Raw genomic sequence first — 27703 nt, 5'->3', positions numbered from 1 at the left:
GATTGGTATTTTAGCATTTATAGCAATGTTTATTAATGGTACTGCAGGGATGGATCGGAAGTCTCAGGAAATTGAGGTTGTGGTGGCAGATGCAGAGATGTATTTGGGTGTGCAGGACTTGACAGCAGGAGAGTTACAGGATGTGTTGAGTGGTGATGTCCAATCCCTTTAGGGTGATGGCATGAGGTAGGAATAAATGCATTTAATTAGTGGAGTAGGGGGGTGTTCATTTATTTGATATAGTTTTGAAATTAGTGAGTATAGTATTAGATGGTAGGGTATTTATTTAATAAATTATTGTAAGTCGCTCTGGATAAGAGCGTCTGCTAAATGACTTAAATGTAATGTAAATGTAAAGTATAAGGGGGTTTGGTAATGCAACAAATTGGATGCCAACCGCCGTTGAAACCTCATAAAGAAGAAGAAGTGCAATCTGCATCCCATCCAGCAGGCAGGGCTAGATAGCTCATGTCGTAGCCTGGCGTAGAGGCGTCTCTGTTGCTGCTGAATGATGATGGTTAGCTATCTGAACGTTAGTGTTCTGCGGCTGTGAAGTTATTGCTTTTGTTTGAGACCAAGCCAGCTACCAGTCGCATACAATATTATATCAAATGAATCAGGCTGGCAAATTAAAAGTGAGTATATCTGTCAACCAGGTAAATGATAACGTTAGCTAAGCTAGCTGCGTTTCACGCGACGAGAGAAACTCATGTTGACACTGTCGGCTAGATAACTAGTTGGCTAGCTATCTAATAGCGGGCTAGCCAGTCAGTGGAATGTATTTGATGAAAATGCTTAATTAGTTAGTTGACTGGCAACAGTGAGCTGTACAGCGTCGCTCCACAAACAGCGTATTGTTGGGAACTTCAGTGCGTTTTAGCAAACGCAGCTCTGGTGTGGTAGCGGTAAGCTATGTAGAAAATATAATCACATCTCATTTAGCAGACACTTTTATTAAAAACGACTTAGTCATACGTGCATACATTTTATGGATGGTCCCGGGAATCAAGCCCACTACCCTGTCCCCTTACGAAAAAATATTGCAGCTGGAGTGAAGTAACGTATAATTAGTAATGGAGAGTCGACTCAAATCGATTCCTCGACTCCTTACCCGTCTACTCCTAAGATTCAGTATTTTTTTGCAACGGAGGGAACTATTTTCCGTAGCCTACTTCAAGAACAAACTCTTGCGTCTTTCACAGCAAAGAAAGACTGGGATAGGGGGGAGAGATATGGGAAGGTCACAGCCAGGCATATCGGCCACCAGGTACAGTCAGAACCGTGCATCGGTAATCCAAAATATTTAGTCTATCACAATGCTGTATTTCGCAATTTCTGGTATTTTAATGACTAGCGCAAATTCAGTAAAGTAGGGGTTATCAATGAGTATGCTGAGTTATTCTACACACAAGACCGAATAAAATAAATTCATTGTGTTAATAAAGCTGCATACAAACATGGTCTATTTTTTGCTTTCTTGAGTAATGCAACTCCAAAATACAGGTGTTTCAGCCTAGCTCAGTACTTTCTGTAGTGGTGGGGCAGCCAGCCGGCAATAAGGAGCGTAAGGGTGGTAATTGTAAGGAAGTGCTATTTCCTATGCAAATGACCAGCTTACTGCTATTACGTTGCTATAACTGAGACAGCACATAACAACGTATTTTCACAGTAAAACATGGTAGGCCCCATACAGGATAGCTCTCACACCCACTAACTGCCGAGGACACACAGATAAGACATACACCCACACATTGCGAACACACAATGACTTGCCAAGACAGGAACGCACACACATACACACACGCACCCCCACCCCTGGGGATGGGCTCCAAAGACAAAGAACTCTTCCAAACTGCCAATGGGACGCCACAGACACCAGTCTGGAGGGAACTGCCAATCAACTACCAGTAACCTACCAGAGGCCAGATCTACCAGAATCTACCTACGTTATACCCATGAATAAAATGACTGCACACAATGTATTCGGGGCTCTTGTCTGAAGGTTCCCTATGGACTGGACGAACGAGGGTCCGTGCACGCTATGCCAGATATCTCTACACTATAAAATAAACTGTTCCTACTATATCTGATCCACCTTGTCCAGTGTTTCAACTTTATCCTAGGTTCTAAGTTGGTGTACAGGGAGAATACTGTAAGAACTGCCCATGTTCTGAATTCTGTTGCTGTACATTTCAAATGTGCTGAACAACCTAGCTCGCTTATTAATGTCTTAATTTAAATGACGGATTTCCTCTTATCCGCTCGACAACAGCCAGCCAGGGTTTCATTTAATAAGCTAAAGGCTATTATTTACTATTTATTGCACATTTAGGCTTAAAACTTGTTGGGGATAGGGGGCAGTATTTTCACTTTGGATGAATTGCGTGCCCATAGTGAACTGCATCCTACTCTGCCCTAGATTGCTAATATATGCATATTATTATTACTATTGGATAGAAAACACTCTGAAGTTTCTAAAACTGTTTGAATTATGTCTGTGAGTATAACAGAACTCATTAGGGCAGGCAATCTTCCAAACAGGAAGTGAAATTCTGAATACATGTCTAATTTCAAGTCATCGCCTATCCACTTCCAAATAAGATATGGATCTGGTAGCACTTCCTACGCCTTCCACTAGATGTCCTTATTCAGTAGAACGTGGAATGGAGCTTCTGATGTGAACTTTACCCGAATGGGAGGGGAAATAGTCACTATCCCGACAGAATGCCATTTTCCTGTGGTGCATTTGTCTGTGGGTGTCACCATCGTTCCATTTGGCTGCAGATGAAAACATATGCTCCGGTTGGAACGTTATTGGATATATATGAAAATAACATTCTGAAGATTGATTCTCTACTTAGTTTGACCAGTTTATATGAGTGTCATCTGATGAAGATTTTCGAAAGGTTAGTGATTCATTTTATCTCTAATCCTGCTTTTGTGACTATCTTTGGCTGGGAAAAATGGCTGTTTTTTTTTATTTGGTGGTGGTCTAACAAATATATGTTGTGTTTTCGCTGTAAAACATTTTAAAAATCGGACATGATGGGTAGATGAACAAGATGTTTATTTTTCATTTGCTGTATTGGATTTGTTAATGTGTGAAAGTTAAATATTTCTTCAGTCAAAGTTGTCAGGTATTCTGCCACGTGTACTCTCTGTTTAGGGCCAAATAGCATTCTAGTTTGCTCAGTTTGTTTTGTGTACCTCGCTCTTTCTTTGCTGTGAAAGATGCAAGAGTTTGTTTTCTTTAAGTAGTCTACGGAGAATAGTTTCCGCCGCTGTAAAAATATTTAATCTTAAGAGTCGATTCCGCTATCTTGACATCCAGAAATGGGAGTCGACGTGCAAGGAATAGAGGAATCTATTATTTTGGAGTAGACTCCCCACCACTAATCACAGGACCTGTGAGTTTGCAGAAAAACAGTAGGTTTTTAGGTATAATGTGTGCCCAAACAACCAGAAAAAACAATGAAGTTCAAAAACACAACAAAATATCGTCATAATATATGCACGAACTCTACCAAACTTTTTCGGCTGGGAAGCATGCTAACACCTCAACTCCTCAGCTGATAAAAGAACATGAAATCACGCTTCTGCTTAATAGCTTACTGAGGCATGGAATGCAATAGTTCGAACATGTCGACCATGTCCTTGTTGATAAAAGGATATTAGAAGGGTGAGCCGGTTAAGGATCGATTCAGACCAGGTGTTAAAATTGTACGACAAGCGACAGTTTATTTCAGAGTGAGAATATCTGGTACACGTAAATACGGCTCTTCCGTTAGTTCGTGTTGGAACAGCAAGCAGAGAGCGAGTAAACAGTCAGCACAGCCCTTATATACGTCACAGAAAGTAGGTTGACTCTAGGAAGATCGGATCTCCGGATTGGTTCAGCTGGTTGTAGTCTGTAGTCTTCCGCCATTGGCTCAGTTGTCTGTCCGTCATCGTAGAATCTTCTTCGGGCACACAGTGTTCGGTTAAAAGGGAGATTATGTGTGTAATGTGGGAGCTATCCTGTAGGGGACCCCACAGGCTTTACTGTGAAAATACGTTGCTATGTGTTGTCTCAGTTATAACAATGCAATAGCCATGTATTTAGCAGTAGGTTGGTCTCCTGCATAATAGCAATTCTTTACATCCTTTTGTGTATAACATGACATTTGTAGGCTACACCAGACAACGGCATTCATCACCGATCAAGGAGTGCAAAGCAGCAGCTGAGTACTGAGCAACAGCTACGTGAACAGCAGCTACGGCAAAAATATCCTGCACATGTGCAGAAATCTTTATCTTTAGCCTGGCAAATTGAGTTTCCAGAAAATACGGAACCGCAGCCAATCCATTTATATTTTTGTTTATATATTTGTTTTTATTTCTATTAATTTCAGTTTAGTTTTCAGATCCATTTTACTTGTATTTATTAAACTGTAATGACCTGACTAGATCATAAATGAACAATTGTCCAGACAGAGGCCTGAGCTTGCGAATTGACGGTTTATTGAACCAACTTTACACAGGCTACTGTTTGGGCCGTAAGCACACGCCAAATAGATAACCCACAATCCAACCGTGACCTTCTCTTGTGAAGCCCAGATGTAAGAGAGAGAGAACAAAGGCTGAACCTGGTCTTAACTTCCAATGCCCAACCCCCCCTCCACGCCACTCCGCCAACCACCAGGATGCCCGGCATCAGAACATTCCAGGCATTCCCGTGATTGGCAGATAGCAGGTTGATTGACATGTCGGACCCCGCGAACACCGGGTACTGGTCAGTACAACACAACCACCTCCTAGCCTAGCACATAACACACAGCTGTCTGTGCGGGTCGCTACACAGCCCCCCCACCACAAAGTCCCAAAGTCTCTGAAGCGACCCGGAGGTCTCCTTTGCCTGCGTGGCCGTGATGGTCGCAGAGTGCCCCTCTGGGAACCAGGGGATGAAGGCAGGGATATGGGGGACAAGGAAGCGGGAACGGGTAATACAGTCCGTGGTTCTGGGGAACCACGCGGTGACACAGGGGGGGAGACAGGGGGAGTGGGCTGTCTGGAGCCTTGTCTGCGGCACCTGAGGGTGGGTGCCTGGAGAATGTCATTGCCAGAGAGGGGAATTGTGGGGGTTCCTGGGGTTTGGGGAGAAGAGGCCCCTCTGTATGGGGCTAACCTGTCCCGGTGCAGTGCCACCTTTCTCCCCCTGGGAGGAAGCTGCACCCGGTACACAACCTCCCCTACCCTCTCCAGGACACTGCAGGGTCCCACCCAGTGACTGTCCAACTTGGGGCATCTGCCTTTTTCCTTAGGGGGCTGTAGACCCAGACCAGCTCCCCAGCCACAAAGTGCCTTCCCGGGTGTGCACGTCATAGTTCCTTTTCTGCCTCACACCTGCATTCACCAGCTGCTCTCTGGCGAAGGTGTGGGCTGTCTCCAGGCGGTCCTGGAGTCTCCGGGCATACTCCGGCCCCGGAGGAACATGAGGGCTATCCAGGGGCCGACCAACGCCATCTCCGCAGGGGTGCGGATCTCTCTCCCCAGCATGAGGAGGGCAGGCGTGCAGGAGGTGGAGTCTTGGACAGCGGAGCGGCATGCCATGAGGACCATAGGCAGGTGCTTGTCCCAGTCACGCTGGTGTTTGGAAGAGACGATGGCCAGCTGCTGTCCAAGCGTTTTGTTGAAGCGCTCCACAAGGCCATCACTTTGAGGATGGAGAGGAGTAGTGCGGGTCTTGTGCATACCCAGCCTCTCACACATGGTGGCGAACACACGGGACTCAAAGTTTCTGCCTTGGTCGCTGTGGATGGACTCTGCAGCTCCAAACCTGCTGAACATCCCCGCTGTCAGGGCGTCGACGATGGTCTCTGCCTCCTGGTCAGGCAGAGCATAGGCCTCGGGCCATTTTGTGAAATAGTCCATGGCCGTGAGCACCCAGCGGTTTCCACTGTCTGTGGTGGGGAACGGCCCAACTACATCCACTCCCACCCTCTCCATGGGAGCCCCCACTGGGAACTGTTGGAGCTGAGCATGAGAGCGGCCTGGGGGGCCCTTTCTCGCTGTGCAGTTGTCACAGCGGCGACAAAAGTCCTCCACATCCCTCTTGTGCTGCCCCCAGTAGAAGCCCTGACGGAGACGGCGCAGTGTTTTTGTGACCCCAAAGTGTCCAGTCCCCACCCCCCCATGAGTACTCTGGAGCACAGCCTCCCGCAATGCTTTTGGGACCACCACCTGCCACCTCTCCTCTCCCGTAGCTGACTCCTTCCATGCCCGCTGTAGCACGCCATCAGCCAGCCGCAGTCTCTCAAACTTCGACCACAACCCTTTGGTCGCGAGTGAGAGCGCTGTCACCTCTTCCCATGGTGGCCTCACCTGCGCCTCTACCCACTGTAGCACTGGCTGTAGGTCTGTGTCCCGTCCCTGCTGCTGCCGCCATTCAGCCACGTCGACAGTCTGCAGCTCACAGCAGACAGGCCCGCTCGCCCGACACACTGTGGCACAGACACCCTCCTCTGCCCGCAGCTCTCTCTCCCGTCCCTCTCTCCGTTCACAGTGGCGGCAGCCGTCTGCAGTACAGGGCCGACGGGACATGGCGTTGGAGTGGCGTGCCCCTGCCCTGTGCACCACCGTGAAGTCATACGGCTGAAGCTCCTCCAACCAGCGTGCCACCTGCCCCTCTGGCTCTCTGAAAGACATGAGCCACTGGAGAGCAGAGTGGTCAGTCCTTACAGTAAAGGGCAGACCACCCAGGTAGTACTTGAAGTGTTTGACGGAAGCCACAACAGCCAAGAGCTCCCGCCGGGTGACACAGTAGCGGCGCTCATGTTTGTCAAATGTTTTGCTGAAGTACGCCACCACTCTCTCCCCCTCTGGCCCCACCTGGGCCAGCACCCCACCCATGCCCACATTGCTCGCGTCTGTGTCCAGGATAAAGGGCAAGGTGAGGTCAGGGGGGGCGAGCACGGGGCCTCGATCAGTGCACGTTTGAGGGTGTTGAACGCCTCCTCACACTCCACTGTCCAAGTGAAAGCCTTGTCCTTCGGCAGCAGGCGGTTCAGTGGAGCAGCAACGCTTGAGAAGCCCCGTACAAACCTCCTGTAGTACGAGGCCAGGCCCAGGAAGCTCTTCAGCTGACGCTGGTCGGTGGGGGTGGGCCAGTCTCTGACAGCCCCTACCTTGTCCTCCATGGTGCTGATCCCCTCCTTCCCCACTCGGTGGCCCAAGAAGGACACCTCTCTCCTCATGAAGTGGCACTTCTCGGGGTGGAGCTTCAGACCTGCGGCAGCCACCCTCTCCAGCACACGCCGTAGCGCCCCCAGGGCTGACTGGAAGGAGCTGCCATGGGCCAGGATGTCATCGAGGTATACCAGACACTGCTGTCGGGGGATGCCATCCAGCACCCTGTCCATCAAACGCTCAAAAGTAGCTGGAGCGTTGCACAGGCCAAAGCACAGGACCTTGAACAGCCAGTGTCCTCTGTTAGTGGAGAACACAGTTTTGGCTCTGGCCTCTGGGGAGAGGGGCACCTGCCAGTAGCCACTGCGGAGGTCTAGTGAGGAGAACCAGGAGGACCCCCTAACCAGGTCCAGCGACTCATCGATACGTGGTATGGGGTATGAGTCCTTCCTGGTTACCTCATTCAGCCGCCTGTAGTCCGCACAGAACCTCAGCTTGCCCCCCTTCTTCGGAACCATGACGACTGGCGCCGCCCAGGGGCTGTCTGAGGGCTCAATGAAGTCTGCCCGCTGCATCTCCAACACAGCCTTGTCTGCCGCCTCCTGGCGTGCCAGCGGAATACGGCGGGGACGCGTCTTGATGGGTCGAGCATCACCTGTGTCGATCTCATGCTGCACCAGAAGAGTCTGACCCACCTCTTCCTCACTCAACGCAAAGCTGTCTCTGAATTCAAACAGCAACTGCCACAACCGTTCCTGCTGCTCAGGGTCAAGACCAACACAGTTCCTCCCCCATATCTCCCTCACTGCAGACAGTGTCCTCTCCTCTCCCATCTGGGGTAGCTGGGCTGGGGGGTGCGGCCCGGGCTCACAGAGGGCTGTGTCATGGAGGTAGCTGGGGGAATGTAACACACCGCCGTAGGTGACAGGGGACTGGGGAAAAGTCACACACAGCTGTGGGGGGGGGCGCAGCCATGAGTCTCTGCTGCTTTAACTGTTGGAGTAAAGGGTTTGTTGGGTTGAGTGAATGTGACATTAGGGGGGCCATGGTGACTTCCGTCCCTCCCTGGAAGCTCAGTGTGCCCCTATTTAGGTCTAACTGGCAGCCTGTGCTCCTAAGAAAGTCCAACCCCAGGATACAAGGGTCCTGCACAGCCGCCACCCACACAGGATGACGCACAGTCCTGCCCCCTACTGTCAGAGTCATTATTCCCTTCCCTTTCATGGGTGCCAGCTCACCTGTGACTGTGCGGAGCTGCACAGTTGTAGGCTCACACTGAGTCCAACCTGGCACAATATCTGGCCTCACCAGGGTTACTGTGGACCCAGTGTCCACCAGGGCGGAGCAGGGCACCCCTCCACAGTGACAGGGACATGACAAAAGTCCCCAACACAGGTCCGGCCCACCACAACAACAGGCTCCCTCCGCTTGCCCTCGTCTGCTTCTGGGGGAAGTGGAGCCTTGCTTCCCCGTCTGTGCCGGTGGGCTCCTCCTGAAGATGATGGTGGTTGGGATAGAAAGCCAGGGGTCCGCACTACCCGGTCTATGCGGACCCCGAGCCGTTTCCCTGAGCTCTGGGGGACATGGGGCAATCTCGGCGCAGATGGCCTGGCTGGCCACAACCCCAGCAGACCCTGGGACCAGGGCTTGTGTTTCGTGCCGCCTGTAGCGACACAGCCCGAATGAGTTCTGTCATTTCGGCCACCCAAGCAGGCTTTTCCGGCTCCGGGCTGCTCTGCCCCCAGCTCGCACAGAGGGTGTGTCTCCCTGCACCCCCACCAAAGCCCCAGCTGAAGCCCCAGCCCACACCAGCTCCCTCTCCAAAGCCATCTCCAAGGCTGTCTGCAATGACTCAGGATGAGCCAGCTGGGTCTGTATGCGCAGCTCCGTAGGGGAGAGCGCCTGTATGAACTGGTCCCGTGCTAGCTCGCTCTGCACGGAGGGGGCATGTGAGCATATGCCCGCCGAGAGAGGCTCTCAATGTCATTAGCTAGCACCCATAGAGGCTCTCCAGGCTGCCTGCGTCTATTCCTCAGTTCGGAGCGCAGTAGCCCGGGCTGTACACACTGTCCATAGCGCCTCCTCAGTGCTCCCACTAGAGCACCATAATCATGCCTGTCCTCGGGGCTAATCAATATCAAACAGGACAGAGCTTCATCCGTGAGGCATAAAGCCAACTGCAGTGCCCTTTCTTCATCCGACCACCCCCTAAAATGAGCTAACAGTTCAAACTGAGCATGAAAAGCTTCCCAATCCGCCTTACCGGAATACTTTGGGGTCTTAACAGATACGGACGCAGCCGGGAACTGGACGCCGCCATGTTTGTTTACATCCTGAGCCCCAGATTCCTCGTCACGCCGACGTCGCCACTTCGGTCCGCCCACCAGAATCCGCGCGAAATACACTCGACGAAGCACTCATGCCCGCTTCAGCCACCATCACTCTAACGTCCTCCCTCAAGCGGCCTCTGCGCTCCGACGCCCTGGCGATCTCCTCAGACAGAACCCCCGACGTCCATTCACACGCACCTCCTTGGCCATAATCGTCCCCTACCTCCACCTTCACTTTCGGATTCCCTCGACGCATTTTCAATCCCCGTTCTCACCTACGGTAGCTAGCCACATAAGTCAGCTAGCTAGCTGGCTAACTTGTATCAACGTTTTTACTTCTGACACCAATGTAATGACCTGACTAGATCATAAATGAACAATTGTCCAGACAGAGGCCTGAGCTTGCGAATTGACGGTTTATTGAACCAACTTTACACAGGCTACTGTTTGGGCCGTAGCACACGCCAAATAGATAACCCACAATCCAACCGTGACCTTCTCTTGTGAAGCCCAGATGTAAGAGAGAGAGAACAAAGGCTGAACCTGGTCTTAACTTCCAATGCCCAACCCCCCCTCCACGCCACTCCGCCAACCACCAGGATGCCCGGCATCAGAACATTCCAGGCATTCCCGTGATTGGCAGATAGCAGGTTGATTGACATGTCGGACCCCGCGAACACCGGGTACTGGTCAGTACAACACAACCACCTCCTAGCCTAGCACATAACACACAGCTGTCTGTGCGGGTCGCTACAAAACGTTTTAGAAAAACATTTCTATTTCGTTTTTATATTATTTAGTTTCAGTTTTCGTGTTAGGAACAGAAAGTAGCCTATGCGTGGGAGGCTAGGAGACATTTGTGTTGTATATGTTTTGGGATGTAACTTCTAACAACTTGAAAACATGACTCTTGTCCCATTTCATTTGCAAAATAGAGTTTTGACCCACAGGTAATGATTCATCTTTATTTTTGCGGACAATTGTTCTAATAGGGGGATGACGTGCCCAGAGGTTTGATGTTGTTTTCTCATGTTAACACAAGTGGCTCTAGTCTAATCTGATTTAATGGACCACACACACCACACCGACTGTTGATCTGCCGTTTGTTCGGCACAGTGTATTTTAGGAACCACTCGCTGGTGGACGTCTGACTAATTACGTTTGGCACTCAGTTCAGATGTGCTAAGTACTCTCGGGACGGCTAATGCTACCAGTGTGTCCAAGCCTTTACAGCCCTATTTTTAACCCAGCAGGCTGTTCCCAGCCGGAGCCTGAACTAGTTGTTTGGGTCTCAGAAAGGCCCATCTGATGTGCACAATGGGAGGGAGAGAGCTGTCCATATATTCCAGGAAAAGGCTGCCTTAGTGGTATAATGTCTCTGTCTTTGGAGGGGTCGTGGCTGAAGGGTCTATACCTCAGGACACCGAAGGGAAATTAAACCCCACCTGTCCAGGGTCTGTGATTTAGAGGGTGGGGTTTTACGGCTCCTGACCTATCTCAATGATGAGGGATTTTTTTCTCTTGGGGCATACCCCAGATTTCTGGTTTCCTTGCAAGAGTGGAAGACCAATACGTCAAAAAAGCATTACCCATGCTTAGATGTCCCTTTAACCACCCCATTCCGATTTTATGGTGCTTGTAACTACTGAAATTACATTGTACAATAGTTTAACCTTCCAAAACTAGGCTACATAGAATTTAAGTATACTGAAAAAAAATGCAACATGCAACAATTTCAAAGATTTTACTGAGTTACAGTTCATATAAGGAAATCAGTCAATTGAAATAAATAAAGCCCTAATCTATGGATATCACATGACTGGGCAGGAGCCCGGCTTTTCTTGTTTTAACTGATCCACATACTTTACGCTTTGTCATATGGACTGTCCCCATATCCCACGTGTGTGTCAAGCCGTATAGCTGCCCTCCGGTCATGTTTTTCTATCCCCCTGGTAAACTCACCATGTTCTTGTCCCTTACTTGAAACCGTGTCATGAAACTGTTCGATATCACATGTCCACTCACCAAACTGCTCCCATACACACAGACTCCTTTCAGTCAGAGGTAAATTGGTGCTTATTTTATTTCTGCTACACAGTAGCTTTAGTTTGGTCAGTGTGCTTTTGTTTCAGTGGTCTGTTCTGTCAATGTGTTTGGACGTTTAGCAGGGATCATATATCATGCAGCACCTACCTCCTAACCAGAAGTGGGGCAGCTCCAGAGCACTGTTTGTCCCCGGGGGTTGGTAGAAACTCCTCTCAGGACCTGGGTCGGAATGAGAGTGCTGTGTCTGGGCACATTGGAGCCCCCTCCACCCCAGAGCCCTAAATAGTCGTCCTTCTCCCACCACCTAGTCTGCATCTGTAGTGCAGGAATCACTCACCACCACAATGACCATGCTGCACTACAAACCAACACCAGTACCACTAACTGCCACCAATTTAAACATGATGTAATTGAAAGGGAACATTTTAAAATGAACTTGATGGAAGGGGAGTGCACTTAAAATCACAGTGCTCTCCTTGCGTGATGCGAGTTGATGAACCATTTCATAGTTTTCAGTGATGTTTTATTCTATTGACATTAACCAGACTAAAGTTATCTCCACAGGTTGACCTGGATCCATTTAGAGGTGGTAATAATTATGAGTAGACAGTGGCGGTATCATAATCTGTAGGAGTGACTGTAGGAGAATAGTGTAATATAATTACACTTCATAGTGGAGACATCAGCAGCTCTGTCAGTGTCACTGAAGACTGTTACTGCAATTGGGCCATTTCACATGATTAGATCAGTGGTCCTTGTTAGTCGAGAGCTTCTGGTCAGCGGGGTGGTGGCACCGGGATCCTCATCTCTCCCAAGTGGTCATTCTCTCTTTCTCCCCTTACCCATCTGTCTATCGCCTCCTTTGAATTCCATGCTGTCACAGTTACCAGCCCTTTCAAGCTTAACATCCTTATCATTTATCGCCCTCCAGGTTCCCTCGGAGAGTTCATCAATGAGCTTGATGCCTTGATAAGCTCCTTTCCTGAGGACGGCTCACCTCTCACAGTTCTGGGCGACTATAACCTCCCCACGTCTACCTTTGACTCATTCCTCTCTGCCTCCTTCTTTCCACTCCTCTCCTCTTTTGACCTCTCCCTCTCACCTTCCCCCCCTACTCACAAGGCAGGCAATACGCTCGACCTCATCTTTACTAGATGCTGTTCTTCCACTAACCTCATTGCAACTCCCCTCCAAGTCTCCGACCACTACCTTGTATTCTTTTCCCTCTCGCTCTCATCCAACACTTCCCACACTGCCCCTACTCGGATGGTATCACGCCGTCCCAACCTTCGCTCTCTCTCCCCCGCTACTCTCTCCTCTTCCATCCTATCATCTCTTCCCTCTGCTCAAACCTTCTCCAACCTATCTCCTGATTCTGCCTCCTCAACCCTCTCCTCCCTTTCTGCATCCTTTGACTCTCTATGTCCCCTATCCTCCAGGCCGGCTCGGTCCTCCCCTCCCGCTCCGTGGCTCGACGACTCATTGCGAGCTCACAGAACAGGGCTCCGGGCAGCCGAGCGGAAATGGAGGAAAACTCGCCTCCCTGCGGACCTGGCATCCTTTCACTCCCTCCTCTCTACATTTTCCTCTTCTGTCGCTGCTGCTAAAGCCACTTTCTACCACTCTAAATTCCAAGCATCTGCCTCTAACCCTAGGAAGCTCTTTGCCACCTTCTCCTCCCTCCTGAATCCCCCTCCCCCTCCTCCCTCTCTGCAGATGACTTCGTCAACCATTTTGAAAAGAAGGTCGACGACATCCGATCCTCGTTTGCTAAGTCAAACGACACCGCTGGTTCTGCTCACACTGCCCTACCCTGTGCTCTGACCTCTTTCTCCCTCTCTCTCCAGATGAAATCTCGCGTCTTGTGACGGCCGGCCGCCCAACAACCTGCCCGCTTGACCCTATCCCATCCTCTCTTCTCCAGACCATTTCCGGAGACCTTCTCCCTTACCTCACCTCGCTCATCAACTCATCCCTGACCGCTGGCTACGTCCCTTCCGTCTTCAAGAGAGCGAGAGTTGCACCCCTTCTGAAAAAACCTACACTCGATCCCTCCGATGTCAACAACTACAGACCAGTATCCCTTCTTTCTTTTCTCTCCAAAACCCTTGAACGTGCCGTCCTTGGCCAGCTCTCCCGCTATCTCTCTCAGAATGACCTTCTTGATCCAAATCAGTCAGGTTTCAAGACTAGTCATTCAACCTGAGACTGCTCTTCTCTGTATCACGGAGGCGCTCCGCACTGCTAAAGCTAACTCTCTCTCCTCTGCTCTCATCCTTCTAGACCTATCGGCTGCCTTCGATACTGTGAACCATCAGATCCTCCTCTCCACCCTCTCCGAGTTGGGCATCTCCGGCGCGGCCCACGCTTGGATTGCGTCCTACCTGACAGGTCGCTCCTACCAGGTGGCGTGGCGAGAATCCGTCTCCTCACCACTGGTGTCCCCCAGGGCTCTGTTCTAGGCCCTCTCCTATTCTCGCTATATACCAAGTCACTTGGCTCTGTCATAACCTCACATGGTCTCTCCTATCATTGCTATGCAGACGACACGCAATTAATCTTCTCCTTTCCCCCTTCTGATGACCAGGTGGCGAATCGCATCTCTGCATGTCTGGCAGACATATCAGTGTGGATGACGGATCACCACCTCAAGCTGAACCTCGGCAAGACGGAGCTGCTCTTCCTCCCGGGAAGGACTGCCCGTTCCATGATCTCGCCATCACGGTTGACAACTCCACTGTGTCCTCCTCCCAGAGCGCTAAGAACCTTGGCGTGATCCTGGACAACACCCTGTCGTTCTCAACTAACATCAAGGCGGTGGCCCGTTCCTGTAGGTTCATGCTCTACAACATCCGCAGAGTACGACCCTGCCTCACACAGGAAGCGGCGCAGGTCCTAATCCAGGCACTTGTCATCTCCCGTCTGGATTACTGCAACTCGCTGTTGGCTGGGCTCCCTGCCTGTGCCATTAAACCCCTACAACTCATCCAGAACGCCGCAGCCCGTCTGGTGTTCAACCTTCCCAAGTTCTCTCACGTCACCCCGCTCCTCCGCTCTCTCCACTGGCTTCCAGTTGAAGCTCGCATCCGCTACAAGACCATGGTGCTTGCCTATGGAGCTGTGAGGGGAACGGCACCTCAGTACCTCCAGGCTCTGATCAGGCCCTACACCCAAACAAGGGCACTGCGTTCATCCACCTCTGGCCTGCTCGCCTCCCTACCACTGAGGAAGTACAGTTCCCGCTCAGCCCAGTCAAAACTGTTCGCTGCGCTGGCCCCCCAATGGTGGAACAAACTCCCTCACGACGCCAGGACAGCGGAGTCAATCACCACCTTCCGGAGACACCTGAAACCCCACCTCTTTAAGGAATACCTAGGATAAAGTAATCCTTCTCACCCCCCTTAAAAGATTTAGATGCACTATTGTAAAGTGGCTGCTCCACTGGATGTCATAAGGTGAATGCACCAATTTGTAAGTCGCTCTGGATAAGAGCGTCTGCTAAATGACTTAAATGTAAATGTAAATGTTAAATGTTAGTCACCCACCACCATCTCCTATATCTTGTCTCTGAATATTGTAATGGTCTGGTCACGGAGTGCTGTTTCATTTGGAACCCAATCAAGTTCAATGAGCTCATGTATTCTTCATGATAAACTAAATTCAGTAGCTCGTTAACATGCAGATTATTTTAAATGAGAACAAAAGAGGTTCCTTCACTGTATGCAGAATAGAGAGATTTCATATCACTCTGTGGAGCTATCAATTTCTCTCTATTGTGCACGCACTACCAATGTATGACTGAATGTTTGTTTTTCACTTCTGGCTTTTTCAGCAACGATTGTTCTTGACGTTTTCCTCTCTTGTCATCCCTGCCTGTCAGCGCCGGACCCCGGGGAACCCTGCAACAATGACACCCGCTGGACCCAGAAGTGTCAGTCGTCCCGGCCGCTGCACCGGACTAGCCTGTCTCTGGCCTCGGGCCTCTGGCACGCCACGGGCCGCCACTCCAGCCGGAGGCTACTGAGCACCATCCCGCGGCACGTGGCCCAGATACTGCAGGCTGATGTCCTCTGGCAAATGGGACACACCGGTGAGGACAGACAGCAGGGGGCACTGTGTCTGTCTGGTTAATAACATGTTGTGTGTAAACAGTTGAATGGGTGTGTTTGTAGTTGTTTACATTAACGTGTCTTGTGTACATGTTGTAGTTTGTGTACATTTATTTGCTGGTTGATTCTAGCTGTCTGTATTCTCCGTGTAGGTTCGGGAGTGAAGGTGGCTGTTTTTGACACAGGACTCATCGAAAAACATCCACATTTTAAAAATGTGAAGGAGAGATCCAACTGGACCAATGAAAAGACACTTGATGATGGTAGGATCATGGGTACTAAGTGAACCCTGTCCTCTCCTTGTGCTTTAGTAATGTGATCTATTTCTGTGCTGTGGCCATTGACACTAAGTTTGACCTCATCCTTCTCTCTCCAGGGCTGGGACATGGTACTTTTGTGGCAGGGGTCATTGCCAGCATGCGAGAGTGCCAGGGCTTTGCCCCTGACTCTGAGCTTCAGAGTGTTCACCCAACAATCAGGTTTCCTACACCTCTTGGTTCCTGGATGCCTTTAACTATGCCATTCTGAAGAAGATTGATGTCTTAAACCTCAGCGTTGTTGATAAGGTGAATAATAAAGAATCCCAAAAGCATTTAGTTTCTTTTGCTGAAAATGTGTGTTTGTGTGTGCCAGGTTTGGGAGCTGACTGCTAACAGAGTGATCATGGTCTCTGCCATTGGGAATGCTGGACCACTCACTATATGGGTGTGTTCTGACACCGAGAGGAGGTGTGGTGGTCAAAAGGGCGTAGCATTGATTATTACAAGATACAGATTTGTTTAAAGGAAAGCCAAGATGAAAATGTATGTAAAATAATAATTACAATTCTATATGTATCCTAGCACCCTGAACAATCCAGCAGATCAGATGGATGTGATTGGGGTCGGTGGGATAGATTTTGAGGACAATGTTGCCAGGTTCTCCTCACGGGGGATGACTACATGGGTACGTCTCAATCCCAGAATAACCCTGAATAACCTCGCAAATGTCTATCTCAGTGTACTCTTACCTTTCACAGTAATAGGAAACTGAACTCTGTTTCCCAGCCTACTTGTTATCAGTTCCACACTAGACATCTAACCCTGTGATCTGCAGCCCCCGTCTCTGACACTGAGATAGAGGAATTGGATGTGTTCAGACCATATGGCAGCGTATGGCACTCCATAACCTTTTTTCTTCTTCTGTGGGACATATAAATGAGGAATGCAAACATGGTCATATCTCAGTTTACTTACAGTGCTGCCTACTCCTGATCATTCGTTTTTCAAATAATATGAGCAAAAAATATTTTGCTTTGTCTGGGACTCTAAACAAGACAAGATAAAGCATGCCCATCTATTTAATGAATATGAACTGGGTGGGTTGAGATTATTAAATATAAAAAGCACTAAACCTTAATCTAAAAGTTTCAAATGAAGCCTAAATGGGTCTCAAGTAGATTACTAAAAAAAGCTCATCCATTGTTTAAAATTTGCCTTTATACCTTTGTGCAGATTGCCATGTCTCATTTTCGATTAATTGAAAATGAAAACTTTTTCAAACGAGCATTGCAGAGCTGGTTTCAATATGACCCCCCTGAAAAGATAGAACAAATATTACAACAAATGTTTGGTTGAACTCAAATGTGCTGGTTGATCAAAGAGCAGTATTTATGGAAAATATGTTTTAAAGCTTTCTTTAAAAAAAATGATATTGAAAATTGGAGTAAATAACTCTTTCATGGAGTTATTAGAATTGTAAGGGATGGTCTGCTCAAGATTACAACCAATTGATGACAGCATTACCTGGTAGGGATCTGGTCTGTCCAATATAAAGGATCAAAACTAGCAGAAGAATAAAAATAGGAAAGTATACCAGTTTCATTTGAGGACCAGGATATTGACAGCTGTGCCATACAGATTGCAAAAAAACATTTTTGATGTAGCTATTCCATGATACAGAATGTATGAAACAACGTAAGATTCAAGACTTTGTGCTTTTCAGCTAAAATGATTGTACAGAATTCTTGCTACCAACAAAATGTTGAACATTTGGGGCATATCATCACAGCTCTGCAGATTTTGTTGTGAAGATACAGAATCAATAGATTTATGGTCTTGCACTCAGGTAGACTGTTTCTGGTCTGTATTGGTAATTGACCCTAGAAATAGCTTTGGGAGATCTGGAGAGACCTGGTCAGTCAAATACCAATACTCTATTTCATTTTACTCCCTTTTTTCTCCCCAATTTCGTGATATCCAATTGGTAGTTAGTCTTGTCCCATTGCTGCAGCTCCCGTACAGACTCGGGAGAGGTGAAGGTCGAAAGCCAGGCGTCCTCCGAAACACAACCCTACCAAGCTGCACTGCTTCTTGACACACTGCTCACTTAAGCCAGCCACACCAATGTGTCGGAGGAAACACCGTACATGCGCCTGGCCCGCTAAAAGGAGTCGCTAGAGCGTGATGCAACAAGGACACCCCGGTCGGCCAAACCCTCCCCTAACCCGGACGACACTGGGCCAATTGTGCACCGCCTCATGGGTCTCCTGGTCACGGCTAGCTGTGACACAGCCTGGGATCTAACCCGGGTCTGCAGTCTAAGTAAAAGTATTTTTCTTCAACTCGTATTTGTGGATACTATTCGATAGATTCAAATATCACAGCATAGTTGAAAGATGTATGAAAATCTGAAGAGGGTGGCCAGCAGAGATCGGTGGGATGGGCTGAGGGAAGCTGTGGATTTGGAGACAAGTGGGAGTGGAGTTAGAATGACGGTCAAAGATAAGTGGAAAAAAAAGTTTGTTTGCCTGAGGCTGATTCCGCGCAAGTGTTTGTACGCGTGTACACATATGGAGAATGGATTTTTTTTTTTTTCAGGGGGTCTCAATGGTTGTGGGGGGGATCTTGGGGGGCTGGCGGTTGGGAGCTTGAGGAAGGTTTTTGACCTTGTGGGAGATTTGTTGACGTGCCCTTAAGCAGGGCGTTGCTTCTGTGGGTCGCTCTGAATGGGTGTCTGTTAGATGACTGAATGTAAATGTTGAGCGGCTTCGCTGCAAGTGTCTTTTTCTCCCATGTTCTCTTTCCCCTATATACTCTTTATTCAACATGATTCTCTCTGCCTGCTGTTTTAGGAGCTGCCTGGGGGTATGGCAGAGTGAAGCCTGACATTGTGACCTATGGCTCTGGGGTGAGGGGCTCAGGGATGAAGGAGGGCTGCCGCTCTTTCTCAGGAACCAGCATAGCATCACCTGTGGTGGCAGGCGCTGTGACCCTACTGGTGAGGTGAGTTCTGTCACGAACCGGCTCAAAGCCTGTAACAAAAGGGAGACAACGTGGAGATAAGGAGTAACAAAATATATATTTATTAAATAAAGTAAAGTACAATATACAATGGTGTGTGTAATCGAGTGTTTTGCATGCATAAAGGTGCCAAAGCAAACAACCAAAAGGCCACCAAGATACACAACTAAATCTGTAAAGGTGTCTGTATGGAGTCTTCTCCATGACTGGGGAAGTGGTATATTTATCCTGGGACACACCGGGCCCAGGTGTTTCCCATGTAGCTGACGACCCTCCCAATTCCGCCCACCGGCATCCTAGTAAGGAAACAAGAACAAAGAGAATACGGCAGACAGGGTGGGATGGTCGTCACAATCTCTACCTTAACAGGTGAATTTATGTTCATGTGTGAGAAAAATTATTTTTCCTTGCCTGGCTGTCTACACCTGGCCCCTCCCTCCCTCCCGCATGCTCTTCACACTCCCCCACTTTCTCCACAACACATACACAATATATTATTCATGGTCAAACTTTGCTTTATGAGAGAGACGTTGCTGCTTTTTATCTGTGAGCAGAATAACTTCAGAACATACTCTAACAAGAAGTGGCTGCTGCATTACCTACCAGAGGCATTATTAGTGTCCCAGGCCAGCTCATAGCCTGTGGCAAAAATGAGGGGACACGAACAACAGATATAGGCCAATCAAAAAGGTTCTTTATTTTAAACCAAAAACAATGAACTTTAAACAAAGAAAAAGGAATGAGGTGTGAAAGTGTCATAATGTAGGGTGTATGTAAAGTGCAGGGTTGCGTGAATCTGTGTGTGTGAATGACTGAGTGAAAACTACAAAAAAAAATGACGAAGGAACAAACAAAACAGGATCATACCTGGAGAAGCAGAGAGAGAGAGACGAGTGGTTAGTGAAGCAGTTTAAATACCCTGAGCCCAGGTGGCTCCAATTACTAACGACCCTCCTCTGCCTGCAGGAGGAACCGCCCCTGCAATGCAGAGGAGGGGCCGTGACATTAGTTTCTACTGAAATGCTGAAATATGGCTAATGGTGAACATTCTTCTATAGTCTGCCAGCAGTTCACTCAATTTATTTGGTTCAATAATTACCATTACAACACATCTCAATGGGTTGTCATACATCTTGTCTGTAAACATTATGCTACAGTCTGGTGTATAGGCCTAGTAGCATTAAAGCATTTGATTGATAAGTTAGTCTCCTTGTCCTGCAGTTTCTGAAGGAGACCGCTTACCCAGCAGCATTTCTTTAATAGACCACGAACACCTCATTTGCAGTGTTAGTGACAGACTAAGAGTTATCGGATGAATTGAAACAATTGTTTTCAGGTTCAAGATGCAGTTACAATTTAACAGAAAGACTGTTTGTGTGTAAGTGGTCTGATGCTGTTTTTTCATGTGGACCTTTTGGGATAAATGAAATCGATAGATATCCTTCACTTCAAAACAACAAGGACACAGACATTTAACAGAATGAATCTACTTTCCATCCAGGGAAGGAGCTGGCACACTTTCACTTTTATCTCCACTTATGTTTGTCTCTTAAGATCCAGACTGAGTTTAATTCTCACGTCTCAAATGGGTTTATTGTACCTAAATCTCCATCTATCTGTTTCTAAAACCTCATCCCTCTCTTTTTCATAGCAAGCTGTTGAGTCCAATGGAAGCTCTGCTTTTTTCCCCTCATCTTTATTGATCATTGAAACATAATGCAAAGTTAATGTAATAGTTGTTAACCCAGCTGTGTCCCTCCTACAGCACGGTGTTGAACAGAGAGCTGGTGAACCCAGCCAGTATGAAGCAGGCTCTGATCGCCTCAGCACGGAGGCTCTCTGGAGTCAACATGTTTGAACAGGGCCACGGAAAACTGGACCTTTTCAGAGCCTACCAGATCCTCAACCGCTACAAACCCCAGGCCAGGTACTGCACACACTCCGCACGCTCATCATACACTTTGTTTTACATAGTATTCACTTTGTTATATGTTCACTCTTTTAAATTCTTGAAAGGTTCTAGCAATGTCCAGCAGTCCTCTTTCAAAACTCTGACCTGATCCTGTTTGTCTTTAGTCTCAGTGTCCCTACATGTGGCCTTACTGCTCCCAGCCCATCTACTACGGTGGCATGCCCACCATCGTCAACGTCACCATCCTCAATGGCATGGGTGTGACGGGGAGGATTTTGGACAAGGTACTTTTGTATTGAAGGCTTTAGGTCTCATGTCAAACATAAATAATATAAATTGATCTGACATGCTGTGTTTTTTTGTTGTGTCATCCTCCCGTTTGTTGACATTTTCCTTTCTTGTGCTCTCCAGCCCATCTGGCAGCCTTACCTACCACAGAATGGTGACCACATTGATGTGGCAGTCTCCTATTCGCCAGTCCTCTGACCCTGTGCTGAAGACCTGGCAGACTCCATCTCTGTTGCCAAGAAATCTGCATCATGGGAGGGGATTGCCCAGGTTCATGTGATGGTGACTGTGTCTTCGCCTGTTGGGAATAATGTGAGTAATAACCAGGATATGTTTCGCGTAGTTACCATATCTCACCATTCACTTTTTAAACATGTTGTTATTTCTGTAATCTCACACTGCCATCCTCTAATGTAGATTTATAACCAGAGAGCACAATATTTAGATACTACTGTTAGAGTTAGCAAGCTACCTACTAGCAAAGTAGCTTGCTGTATCCTGGGTCAATGGTTCAAAGTCCTGACCCTCAATGTTATCTAATTCCTCAGTCTGAGGTGGATGGGGAGATGACCTCTATGGTTAAATTGCCAGTCAAGGTGAAGATAGTGCCAACTCCTCCTCGTAGTAAGAGGGTTCTGTGGGACCAGTACCACAACCTGCGCTATCCGCCTGGCTACTTCCCACGAGATAACCTGCGCATGAAGAATGACCCACTGTACTGGTGAGTTCTTTGGGCAACTATTTAGCTCTGTATCACTGTTTAGTTTTAAGAGAGAAGATTAGGCTGTTTGGGGTCATTGCAGTGCAACTCTTAAAACGTGCCTATAGAGGGTGCCATATAAGAGCAAGCCAGACCTTTTTCCCCTTTACAATCATTGCTTTTTTTGTGATTGGTGTCTTGATATTGGCTTTGTCTGAATACTTTGTAGGAATGGAGATCACATTCACACCAACTTCAGGGACATGTACTAGCACCTGAGGAGCATGGGTTATTTTGTGGAGGTTCTGGGTGCACCCATCACCTGCTTTGATGCTAGTCAATATGATGCCTGTCTTTGTCAGTTGATTGTCATCTAACATATTTTAGAGCGGGATATGGGGGAGCAGCACATTAATGAATGGCTTATCATGCTGTCATTGCTTACAGCAAAAGTTCCAGTGCCTCCCATGCATAGCAGAGCTTGTTTTTCTGTATCTGGTCTCAGCCTGACATTTCCTGTGTGTGTTTAGGGACATTGATGATGGTGGACAGTGAAGAGGAGTACTTTCCAGAGGACATAACCAAGCTGCGGCGAGACATTGATTGTCTCTCATCAAGGGACTGTCTCTCGTCTTCAGTGACTGGTACAACATTTCTGTCAAGAGGAAAGTCAAGTTCTACGATGAAAACACCAGGTAGGTATTATAACCCCACTTTGTATCTTCTCTGAATCTCTCGTCCTAAAGTCCTAATTAAAACATCAAAGGACAGACAGGGCGTCAAGCCTCCACATAGCCTGTGTCAATAGGGGATGGCGGTAGCTTCGAGGTTAGAGGAGTGGGACATCAACCAGAGGGTTGCCGGTTCGAATGCCAGTGCTGATGGGGTGTAAAATCAGGCGCGAGAAAGCAGTCAATCTCAGGAGTCACCCACTGCCGAGGAACTAAACCAGGCGTCCATTTCCTTAATGCACACAGTTTTTGCTTAATAAAAATGTTAGACTACCACACTTTATTGTGATTTAGTAGGACCAGTATAAACATAATAAGAAATCCATTGCAGATTTGACTTGCAAAGACTAGGCTGCCTTATCATATACCCCAGATTTCTCGCTTCAGAGCTGTCTATGGTAACCTCATAAACAATTAATTTAGACGCAGTGTTTATTTGAAACGGGTGTTTATTTGCTGAAATGTGTGCCGATGCCCAGCATATTAGCATAGACATGACATCAGTCAAAACAAGACATGGTATCAATAACGAGACGAGCTGAAATGAGCCATTGAAGATTCCTCCCATATGGCAGCTTCTTGTCATTGTTGCTAGCTATCTGACCATTCAGAATCATAGCAACACACTGCCCCATCAATGCGTGGACATCGTTTTCGTGACGTCAGCTAACCCATCTGTTTTAAAATTGGCCTTTCATTTGTATCCCCTCTCATTGGTTTAATATGTTCTCCTCAGGCAATGGTGGATGCCAGACACAGGGGGAGCCAACGTGCCAGCTCTGAATGATCTGATCTCTGTATGGGGGATGGCCTTCAGTGATGGGCACTATGAGGGAGACTTCACCATGGCAGACCACGACATTAAGAACACACACCCTCATTCACTCGCTGTGTCACTCATTTGTGTGTAAATCTAGAAAATGAATCAAGGTGAGATGGATTAATACATCTTATATTATTTAGTGTAATGTTTAAACTCGTCTGTCTCCTCAGTGTACTATGCATCAGGCAGCAGTATTGCAAAGTTTCCAGGAGATGGGATTGTGATTACAAACACCCACTTCCACCTGACAGCTGTTACCATGGAGATGTGCTGTATATTCTTGCTTCTCTCCTTTCTCTTGTCTTTCTCACATATTCACCCCCCCTCTTTCTTTTTCTTCCTAAGGGCTGGAGGTCTTGAAGCAGGAGACTGCGATTGTGGAGGGTGTTCCCATACTGGGAATGTACCAAACACTGTCTGAAGGGGGAGGTCGGATTGCCCTTTACGGAGACTCAAACTGTATAGATGACAGTCACAGACAGAAAGGTAGAGACCCCACCTGCATTTTCAGATATCTAAAACCATATCTGAGAAACTGTCAGTTATTGAAAATGTAATGATTTAAACTAATCTGAAATGATCAGTTGGTGTGGTTTTGACCGTTGTGTCCCCCCCAATAGATTGTTTCTGGCTACTGGATGTTCTCCTGCAGTACACCTCCTACAGCATGACACCTCCCAGTCTCACCAACTCCAAGAGCAGGGTGGCTCCTCCCACTGGCTCTGACCGCCCCCTGCCAGAGAGACTGGAGGGTAAGACAAAGCCTTCAAACATATCCAGCTCAGCACTTGTTTCAGCTTTACACAGTAGCTATCCTCCTCCAGGGTAATCATCTATATCGGTATTGGAGGCTCACCTGGGAGACCCAAAGCCACGCCCACTCCCTGCCTGCCCTCCCCTGTCATGGTCCAAGCCACAGCCACTTAACGAAACGGCACCCAGGTGTGTGCCGATTCTCTAAACCATGTAACAATGCCCCCTACCCCTGAAGTGTTATTCCATTGTTCATTTCCATCTCCTGCATTTCCTTTCATTTTCTATCAAACACGTGGGGAGATTATTTTGAATACACTCAACTGTTAATCTCCTCCATATTGATAAGTAACAGTGTCGTAATGTGCATCCATGCCTTTCTTACACAGTAACCTATGGAAGCACCAGAAGCTGCTATCTATTGACATGGAAAAAGTGGTGCTGCCCAACATCAGAAACTACAGACCTCAGGTCCGGCCTCTGTCTCCTGGGGAGAGTGGAGCCTGGGACATCCCTGGAGGTGAGAATACATACCGAGTAGCATTATCACCTGCTCAACAGCACATGTTTCAGAGGTACTGTGTTCTGAGTTTGTTTGTAAAATGCACACAAACTGTTTGAATATCTAAGAGATATGTTTTTTTGTCTAGTCGTTGTCCATTTTGACAATGCTAATGTGCTGCTTCCTGCCTCCAGAGTTACTAAGTGACCCATGTCCCTCCCCAGGTATAATGCCAGGACGCTACAACCAGGAAGTGGGCCAGACCATCCCCATGTTTGCCTTCCTGGGAGCCATGGTTGTGCTGTCCTTCTTTGTAGTGCAGCTCACCAAATCCAAAAGCAAGCCCAAACGACGGAAACCCAGAGTCAAACGTCCAACTTACTTTCAGCAGCAGCAACAACAACTGGCACCAACAGGCAAGAACCCCACAGTGTGAGGCTGCCTTCCCAACCACCACAGACTATTAAGCCAAAGTAGACAAGGCCCTGAACTCTGAAGACTATGCTGAGATGTTGAGACCGTGTGTGCTTCTGCCTTTGAGTTGGGGCTGTTGGAGAAGATTCATAGGCAGGTTGTTTGACTTTGAAATATGCAGCCTACAAACCCAGTCAATGTTTTCCACAGGATCTTGCCTCCACTCTTCAAAAGGCGCTTTTCTTTCCACTGACCAAATGGAGTTTGTTTGAAATGTCTGTCCACTTTTTGTATTTATTGAATCTGCATCGTCCCCCGATTGGCCTCATCTTCCCTGTGTTCTTTTAAAGTCAGATTAATTGGACAATTGATGTACTGATATCCTTATTTAGTACTTCATGTTCAGGCGATTATGGGTTGCTTAATTGGTTGTCTTGTTTGTTTTTATATTTTGTATAATGAGCTCTAGTGAGGCATTCTAATACCCATCATGATTTAACTGTTAATGGAGTAGCATTAGCAAACTTTTCTTATGAAGTGTAAGCCTTGGTTTCCTTGTTTATTTTTGTAATGTTTGGCATTCAGAAAATGAACAGTTGGGAAATCTGTGTTAAAGTATGTTGAGGAAAGCTACGACATGCAAGACCTTAATCTAAATTTATCTGAAGTTTAAGATTTCAAAAGTGTTCTAATGTCGAAGATGATTCATGTCTCTCATCTACATACTGCCCCATCCCAAATGGCATGTGAATGATAGGCAGCATCTGAATTGATGAAATTATATTGTTTATCTTTCCCATTCATTTGGCATTGAGCCATGTAGCTGGGTGCCTCGATGGATCTACACAAGAGATGGCTATGGACATGGACCCATCTTCACAATAAACCACTTGAGGCCTGAAAGTGGTATAAGTGTGCTATCAACATATTTGTGGCAACTGAAGATCAGTTTTAACAGCATCTGAAATGTAATCTTCAGCTAAAACAAGATGAATGGCCTTGTCATGATCTGTCAGCATGAGTGAGTGGTTTACAATACCTCTTGGTAAAATAGCTGTCATCCTAAGTGGCTACATTCTTGATCAAATATTTTACCTCAAAGTAAGTCATGGTCAAACAGTTTTCTAAGGACATCTCTTGCATTCATGTACTTTGGTGTTTGAAACTCTGTCCCACACAGTGTCATTGTTATATATGAAAAGAGTGAATGCACCTGTTGGGATTTTCTACAGAACTGCATTTTTATAAGTGGTTCACATATCAGAATAACCTTGGTAGTGTAATCCCCTACCAGAGATGATAAAACTCCCCATCCCACTATTCTGTCTCAAATTCCATCAGAGCTGTCTGAGGATCAGTTGCCTTGTCGCCCATTCAGTCGCGTCCTTGGTTGTGAAGTAGACTAATTCCATTAAAGGTGATGGGGGCCAGGCGGTCCTGCTAAATCCCCAGCTTGATCCACTTTTAATGGGGGAGAATAGCCTGTGAAAATGTCACTGGTCCCTCTCGGATGACAGCCCACAATGGATGCTAATTACCTGGAGAACATGGGAACTGACCCTGTGATCTGTGGTTGAATGGATTTTTAAAAAATCTTGTGGCGTGAAATCACATGCCCTCTTTTCCCTTGGAAAGTTCCCAGCAGCCAGGAAAAGTAGCCAACGATTTCCCCTGCTGACATCTCCGAATATGACAGTCAGCAAATTCATACCTACAGGCTTCACCACCACAGACCTGAAGGGTATTCTATGATTGAAGCTAGATATACTCCGGGTTTTCTAAAGCTAGTCAGCATCAGGTATCTTCACATTCCAGCTCAGGCTTCAGCTGTTCTATGACGGTGGGTATTGCTCGTACGACTGCCGCTAACTCTAGCAAGCTTGTAACTGTGCGTGCATGTTGAACGACAAACTCTTCATTGAGACAATGCTGACACACCAACACAGGGGCAAGGCAGTGCCACATTTTCATTATTGCCCAAATGAAAAATTCTCTTGCAAATTCAGCAGACTATGGTGTGAAAAAGGCTATTACAAATGCTGCAGTTTAACCTTGCTTGCGTTAGCGGCAGCTGCATTATCAATATCCACCTGCGTAGTATTGATGAAGCTTGAACGTGAAGTTAACTGAAGCTTGCAAAATTGATAAAAGCTTGAGTAGATCTAGCTTCAATCGTAACATACACCTCTGGTTGGCAGGGACCTCGGCCCTAGTGATGTACTAGGCCATCCACTCTCCGTACCACCCACTGTATCGCTTTGCAGTCATGAGCAGTGCAGTTGCCACACCAAGCGGTGATGCAGCCGGTCAAGATGCTCTCAATGATGCAGCTGTAGAACTGAGGATTTGAGGGCCCATCCCAAATATTTTACGCCTCCTGAGGGGGAAGAGACACGGTCGTGCACTCTTCAAGGGTGTGTGGATCATGTTAAGTCCTTAGTGATGACCATGTTAATTAAGTCCTTGTGAATATATATACCCACTTATAAATGCCTCACGTGTTACGTCAATGTTTTTAAACAACCTAAATGTATACTGTATAGCCTCAAGACATGGTTAAAATTATACATTTGATATCATGGATGGTCAGTGCTTGCATCCATAGCTCTATGAATTTGAGAGTGGTTAAATAGTTAAATAAAGGTGTTAT

The 27703-nt window shown here is 47.4% G+C and overlaps 1 pseudogene; it reads left to right on the top strand.

The window, feature by feature from the left end:
- Window positions 1-49: 49 nt before the first annotated feature.
- Window positions 50-27703, top strand: LOC115134880 (membrane-bound transcription factor site-1 protease-like; annotated as a pseudogene).

This window comes from Oncorhynchus nerka, linkage group LG9a (assembly GCF_034236695.1).
Source record: "Oncorhynchus nerka isolate Pitt River linkage group LG9a, Oner_Uvic_2.0, whole genome shotgun sequence".
Classification (NCBI taxonomy): domain Eukaryota; kingdom Metazoa; phylum Chordata; class Actinopteri; order Salmoniformes; family Salmonidae; genus Oncorhynchus; species Oncorhynchus nerka.
Note: the sequence above shows the minus strand (reverse complement) of the source record. Positions and strands in the feature narration are given on the sequence as shown.